This window comes from Gavialis gangeticus, unplaced genomic scaffold (genome assembly GCF_001723915.1).
Source record: "Gavialis gangeticus isolate Ggan-Ray unplaced genomic scaffold, GavGan_comp1, whole genome shotgun sequence".
Classification (NCBI taxonomy): domain Eukaryota; kingdom Metazoa; phylum Chordata; order Crocodylia; family Gavialidae; genus Gavialis; species Gavialis gangeticus.
In genome coordinates this window covers 7,478,834-7,485,608 of record NW_017729005.1, presented here as the reverse complement: position 1 = coordinate 7,485,608, position 6,775 = coordinate 7,478,834, and the positions used below count along the sequence as shown (strand labels likewise).

Below are 6,775 nucleotides of genomic sequence, written 5' to 3'. Positions count from 1 at the left end.
TTTTTGGGGGGGGGGGGGGGGAGAATAAGCATTTTCAAGCATGATTCACATACCTATAAAATTTGTCCGGAAATATTTTCAGATTCTGAATATTAATCCAATATTCACGAGGTCCACTGAGGCTCAGTAAAGTTGCCTTTAAATAGCTTCATTCGATTTTTAGGGATTTTTTTTTCTTTTTAATCCGATTCAAAATGATCAAAATCGAATGGAGCCAACTTCATCCGTATCCAGTGCATGGATGCAAGTAAACAGCTTTACACCCGTACGATTATCAAGTGTTCCAGGCAAAGGGGAAATACTAAAACATCTCTATGAACTAGTGTTTCCAACTCCACCTTGCCCTGAAGTGCTAGCCTTACCTTTAAACTAATGAAATAAGCATGAACATGAAAGAGAGGGAGCAAAAGTATTTCGGAATCTATTTACATCAGAGGTGTAGGGTTACTTACAATGCTAATATTTGAAATCAAATCTATCACGAAGAGGCTCACTTCATTCACACAGATTAAAACTTCGCTTTTGCAGTTATCGCTGCTTGGAGTCTCAGCTCAAAGCCACGTGAAAAAAAAAAAGAGTATCAACCTTCCGAGAAACTGCATATTTTCAGCTTTTAAAAAATAAAAAAAGGAAAGTTTTCAGGTCTGCATTTGGTAGAGCTAGTAAAACATAATGTTGAATCTCCAGGAGCATTGTATTCTATTGGCTGGTGATGCTTTCAAGTCCTTTTGAATTTCTCTTTGAAAACTCGTAATCGTGATACTTGACCAAAGAAAATGAATTCCAGAACCGATGAAAGGGAATCATTTTCAGCTGCGATCCAAGACCCGGTAAAGTTTGAAAGACTTTCTTTCCGTTCGTCTAACGCACACCCTAAAGAAGGAATTCATATATCAAGAAGTTACTTTTCCTAGGAATTAATTTCTCCACTGCATACACTAAGTTAATTGTTAAACAGTAGTTTTAGTATTAGCTTGATCATTAATACCAATAAAGATGTTCATAGAAATAGTTTTTTTAAACCAATGGCCAGAGCTAGCGTTAAGGCATTTAAGCTGAAGCTGAACCCCTGACTTATGATTGTGATTTATTGCTTTTGTAGTTTCTATTTGCTCAGGACTGCAAGTTCTAAAGCTATCTTCCTGCTTTTGAGTCAAAGCAGTCGATAACTTTTTACAAGAGACCCAAGGAAGACTTACTATGCTCTTTTAGCTTCTGCTTCATTATGCATTAATTTCAATTGCATTATTGACAAAAAAAAAAAAAACCTTTGTGCATGTGTGTGTGCATGTGTCTTTTATGAGACCTAAAAGCACTTTATTGAAATCAGCTAAAAATTCTTCTTCGCATATTTCACCCTTGCTTTAAATTTAGTAAGGTTAAAGATAGCTTTAAGAGCTATGGAGGTGTAGATGTTGTGTGTGGCTAACGTGCTGTGTTTTCTCAGATATTTCTTCATTCAGGTTCTTGGCGAGCCCCTATAACTATGGAAGTCACTTCCATTTGAAAAATTGCAAATTCTCCTTCTGTTTTAATGTCACGCTGATTCTGTTGTAAAGTCTACTAATATTATTGATGGCTTTAACTTCCATCTGCCTCTTAGGTTCCACTTTGCAATCAAAATCAGATTATCTACAGTTTGTCCATGAGGTCCGTAAGTGATAAAATTCACTGCACAAAAATTATCTTTCTATCCATTAAAGCAGAGGCGAAGATGCAAAATGGCAACAGAAGGAGAGCCTGAAAGTTTCTTAAAAATTCTAGAGCGGGGCTTGGAAATATTTAAATGAATCCATGTATTGTAATGCAAAATTATGACAAGAACTTCCCAATCTTCAGTCACCAACCTGGAACAGTGACATTTTTTTTCCTTAACTGTCTTCAGCAAAGTTCTGTGAAATCCAGGTCTCTTTTGTTATCTAAAGTACTGTGTAAATATTAAAAACTGATCAGCCTTAGGAGGAAGTGTATGTGTTCACATTAGCAGTTCATTTTGCAAGTTGACTTGGGGGAGGTGTGAGAGTGATTCTTTTTTCCTGGAGAGTCAGATCATTTCTTTCCAATTTGTTTTCATCTTTAGAAACCTATAATTCTGTGCATCACTCAAGCAGTTGTATAGGCAATACGTAAGTGCAGGTTTAACAGGAATGTCCCAAAAGATGTTGCAAAATTCGGATCCACCCCAGTGAAAGAAGACGCATTCTGCATAGTGTGTTACAAGGACAAAAATCAACTACAGTATTAGAAGAGACTCTTTTTTGCCTTTGTCAGGTAATTATAGCTCTTTTAAGTTTCTACAGATGCCCTGATGTAAAGTGTGGGTGTTAAGCAAGACCCATACAATAGCAGTATAGAGAAGGCGGTGGGAAAGACTGTTAGTCATTAAGGAGTTCCTTATTGAAAGAATGGTATGAAGATTTGACTTTCTTACTGGACTGCGAAGCCCACCGCTGTTAGATGTGGTTCAGTGTTGCAGGTCAATTTAAGGAAAAGTCAGTTAATTAGGGTTAATAGAAAAGTGCAATGTAATCCCATAATATGGAAACAATTCGTCTTACCTTGCCTGTGATTTTGTGTAAAGAAATATTAGTGTGGGAGAAAACAAATGCAATCAGCTCCATCGCCTGATACATATTTTTTTCTCTTAAAACTCTTCTTTAATGGGTTTGGTGGAGGCTTTCAAAATCAGAGGATTGCGCTTAGAAACCTTGTTCCTTCACCGATTCCCTATTTCAAATAAAAGGATTTAAGTTGACGTATGACCACGTGAGCACATAATACAGCGCATTATTGTGGCATTTGGAGTGGAGACCCGGGCTGGCTTCGTCTGTGATTACGCTTTTCCAGTTTCTGTTCAGAGCAAGAACTGCTTTCTATTATTCCCCCCCCCTCCCACCACCCCCTTCCTCCCTTGCAAGAGCCTGCCATTTCGGTTTGCAGCCTTGGGTCCTTATGGAAAGATTCTTGGCGAGCTGATAGGACGCGATGCTTCGTTAGAAAGGATGGATTTTATTTTAAGGTATTTCCGTTGATTGTTCATTTATGTGGTGAGTTATTGCTGGTCAAGGCAAAGGTCAGGAGAAAAGGCTGAAGGGTGTGTGTATGTGTGTGTGTGCGCGCGCGCGCGCGGTGAAATCAAGCTGCCTTCCCCCCTTTGTTTCAATTTGCAGCGGAAAATACCGAAGTATCTCATGGCAGCCAACACAGCAGAGAGTTTCTGATTATTGGGGTTTGGTTTTTGTCCCGTAGAGATGTCGTGTGTCTCGGCTGGCCTGAGCCCCTGCTAAAGCCCCTGTATGCTGCTATTCGCGTGGTCCTTTATGATCAAAAAGGGGCACGGAGGAGGCTTTATTTTGATTATTCTTTTTTACTGTAATGATTGGAGCGGCTTTGAGAAACCCTCCTCGCCTGGGGCCGGGGCTGTGGCTATCTGGTTCTCTGGGCGATTGGTTTGCCGATGCCGGCGCTGGAAATCGATGAGTATGCAATTGTGCTGCCATTTTATTTATGATGCTTAGTGCTACTTTGTTTATCCTGCCAGGCGGGCTGGGACTCGCGCTGCTCGGCGATTCCCTTAGTCTGACCAAACCCGGATGCACCCGACAATGATCTGCCTAGGAACAAATGCTTTATGCCCATAAATCAGCTTCTGGAAATGTGCTTCCCTCTGAGCAGGGCTCTTGGAAAGCCAGAAGTGGGGGCGGGGGGGGAGGGGGTATCTCTTGTAGGAGTAGTACCACTCTCCCTAAATTCTTCTCCCCACCACCGTGTCCTAACCTGCTCTCCAGAGATCGGGTCGAAATGCGCCTTAAATTACGAAAAATTAAAGGGCTACTTGTGTTATAGAGGGGTGCAAATGTTGGGAGGAAATTACACCCACCAGTGGGTTCCAGCTTTGGGAAAGGTCAGAGTGCGGAGCTGTGATTTATGTTTCCAGTGAGCTGGGGCAGGGGGATTGTCTCGATGTTGCTGTCCCATTTTGTCCCAGATTGCTGAGCACTTGTAATTACTCAATTTATGAGCGAGTCAGGGGCAAAAAAAATAAAAATAAAAAATCAGCCTTTTAGAAACAAAACGTTCTTTACTTGAACCAGAAAGGCCGGTTTAAAACTGCCATCCACTCCGAGCAAACGGAAACGGAGGGGTTTTTTTCTTCCTTTTTTTTTTTTTTTTCTGTTTAGCGGCCAATGTATATCCTTAGCTCAGAGCTGGCCCAAAGAAATGCCGTTTTTCTCTCCCCTTCCACCGTGAAACACGGCCTTCTTTCTGGGAGATGCTGAAAGGAGAGCTCTTTCGCTCCCCACAGCGTGTTTAAAAGCTAAAAACTGCCTTCCCGTGTTTTAAATGGGCCAAAACGCGCCGTGCAAATAAAATGTAAGCTTTAATTGCAGCTCAATTACTTGTCATCGTTTCTTATGATTTATGACCCAGTTCGGGCGCATTTTGACCCAGTTAAAACAGTCATAAATAAGCCAGTCCCGCCGCAAAGGCTGCGGGGGCGCGGAGAGCTGAGTGGAGCAGGGCTATTCCGAGCTGCTTTATGCCTGTGTAAACCCCCCAGATGTCGAGTAAACACACAATGAAGTGTCAGCTGTGACTTTATGGCGCTCGATAATATACACCCCGGCACACATTTAAAACAGGTGTGTCCGCAAGATCTGCCGGGGCACTCCGTCGAGGGCGGCTAACCCCCCCGATCAGCTCGGCCAGGACTTTGGGGTACACTTCTTTGGGAATTTCTTCCTACTCTAGAGGAGGCAGAATGTGCTTTGCCCCCTCCACTAGCCCCGAAGTGTTAATACATTAGCTATCCTGGGAGCTTCTGGTTCAGAGCAAGCCCGATAAAGATCTAGCTGGTCTCTCTTCCACCCGGACTGACGACATTCCCGCTGGCCGGGGCGCCCCACTCCCGCCCGCGCCCTCCGGAGAATGCAGCCAAGTCCTCGTCGCAGGACGCAGGGCAAATGCGTCCCCGGGTCCGACTCCGAGCAGTTTGCTCGGCTCTTACCGCAGAGAGGAGCCGGCCCTCTCCTAGGGAGAGCTGCAGCAGTTTCTCTTTGCGTGGACGCGGCGGTGGAAGGAGCTGCGCGTTTACAGGATGCATCGAATGACAACCGGCCGGGGGGGCAAAATAAGAATAAATCGCCGCCGTATTTTCAAATGACAGAGTTGGGTAGTGAGAACAAGAGGCGTCGTGCGAGGCGATTAGAGAGGGCTTTTCTGGCGAGATCAAAGGCATCGAGGAAAATAGCTCAGTAATTCCAAGGGACCCATGTGCGAATTGAAATACCTTGAAAAATCTGCGGCTTAAAGCCAGTATCTGCCCCCTTTTCCTCTCCCTTTCCCCTCCAAAAAAAGTTCCAGCCTCTCTGTATCTCTCGAGTCCGAGCTCGGCATGCCCCCATCTGAAAGCCCGGGAGATGCTGAGCGGAGAGTCTAGTGATCCAAAAGCGGCACCGACGCCCGAGCCCGCAGACCTCTGCCATCTCCCCAGTCCCCCCGCTTGCTCCAGGGGGGCTCTGGGGTTGCCTCTTGCTATTTTAGGCGGCCGCGGGGAGAAAGTCAAATCAGCAGTTTCCGAAGAAAGTGCGGGGTTGATTATTGACTAGAGAGGCTTTTCTTCCCCCGCACCCTCGGAGGGGCGGCCGGGAGCAAAATGCCTACGAGGGAATTTCTGCCTCTTCTCCCCTCCTACGCTGCCCGGCTTCCCCTTTCATGTGGTGCCATCGGTTGTGCCACACGGAGCAAGTGTTTTCTGTAGCAGCGCTCTGTTTACAGCTCGGGTGCATGAAGTCATAAATCTTGTATAGCCATAAATGACAAAAACCATTGGTATGCAGAAGAGGCCACCCTGGCCTTAGCCTGCTTCTTATTTCTCGCTTCTCCCTGGCTTTGTTCGTGCTTTAAGGTGACACCGTGCTCCCTGGCGGCTTCCACGCACTAGTTCTATATATTTTTTATGCCTTAATTAACGAAGTAACGACAAATTTACGCCCGGTAATTATTCTAAATCTCCATTTAATGTGTTTCGCCCTCGCCGGCTACCTCCGGCTGCGATACAGGCTTCAACTCGATGCGCGGGGGGTGGGGGGTGTGGAAGCGAAAGTGTTGCCGTTGTGGCGGGGGTCACATTTTACTGCTGGGACACTTGGGTAATTAAAAACAAGACAAAACAAAACCAAACCCACTGACTCAGGCACAAGCTGCGTGCAGGCTGCATATGTGAGTACAGACCCGCGCACGCACGTGCAGGGTGCATCTCCGGGGGGGGTGTACACATGCACAGGGGAGAGGTGACTCTGAGCTGCTCTGTACGCGGGCACGGGGCGCTGTGCATCTGTGTGTGTGTGTGTGGGGGGGGTCCATTTCTCTGAGTGTACATCCCTGTGTGTGTCCACATGTGTGCGTGGGGACACATCTGTGTGGACGTGTGTACCTTGCTCGGTGCGTGCATCTGTGTGTGTGTGTGTGCATGGAGGTGGTGGGGGAGGTTGCACACCTCTGTGTGTCTCTTTCTACATCTCCGCCTGTGTGTGTCCATGCGTGCGTGTGCACCTCTCCCCGCGCGCGTGTACTCACGCGCGCACCAGTTAATCATTAGCCCCTGTAATCATTCCCATCCTTCCTCCCGGAGGGGCGCGCGGGGGGCAGGCGGAGGCTGCGGCCCCAGGCTGGGCTGGGCTGGGCTCGGGGCGGACTTGCTCCCACAACTTTTCGGCGCCCGGGAGCTCCCGGCAGCGGGCCGGGGCCGGGGCCGGCTCTCCCCCGGGCACCC

At 46.6% G+C, this 6,775-nt stretch overlaps 1 protein-coding gene and 1 long non-coding RNA gene across 7 annotated transcripts in view; one reads left to right on the top strand and one right to left on the bottom strand.

Annotated features, from left to right (window-relative positions):
- The window catches only part of LOC109291580, an 8,736-nt gene extending 5,958 nt beyond the window's left edge, over positions 1-2,778 (bottom strand). The window contains exons 1-2 of the long non-coding RNA XR_002095894.1: positions 2,559-2,778; positions 453-873 (exon numbers count right to left, since the gene is read on the bottom strand). This is a non-coding gene — a long non-coding RNA (uncharacterized LOC109291580). The remainder of the gene's footprint in view (positions 1-452; positions 874-2,558) is intronic.
- Positions 1-6,775, top strand: part of HOXA3 (homeobox A3) — an 18,869-nt gene that overhangs the window by 5,690 nt on the left and 6,404 nt on the right. Inside the window, exon 2 of one of the 6 annotated variants that reach the window (XM_019508627.1) lies at positions 2,081-2,271. The exons of 3 other annotated variants lie outside the window; for them this stretch is intronic. The gene's annotated coding sequence lies outside the window, so the exon portion shown is untranslated. Of the gene's footprint in view, positions 1-2,080; positions 2,272-2,918; positions 3,020-3,044; positions 3,481-6,775 lie in introns of those variants that run through there. 2 more of the 6 variants (XM_019508632.1, XM_019508633.1) reach the window with 2 other exon arrangements.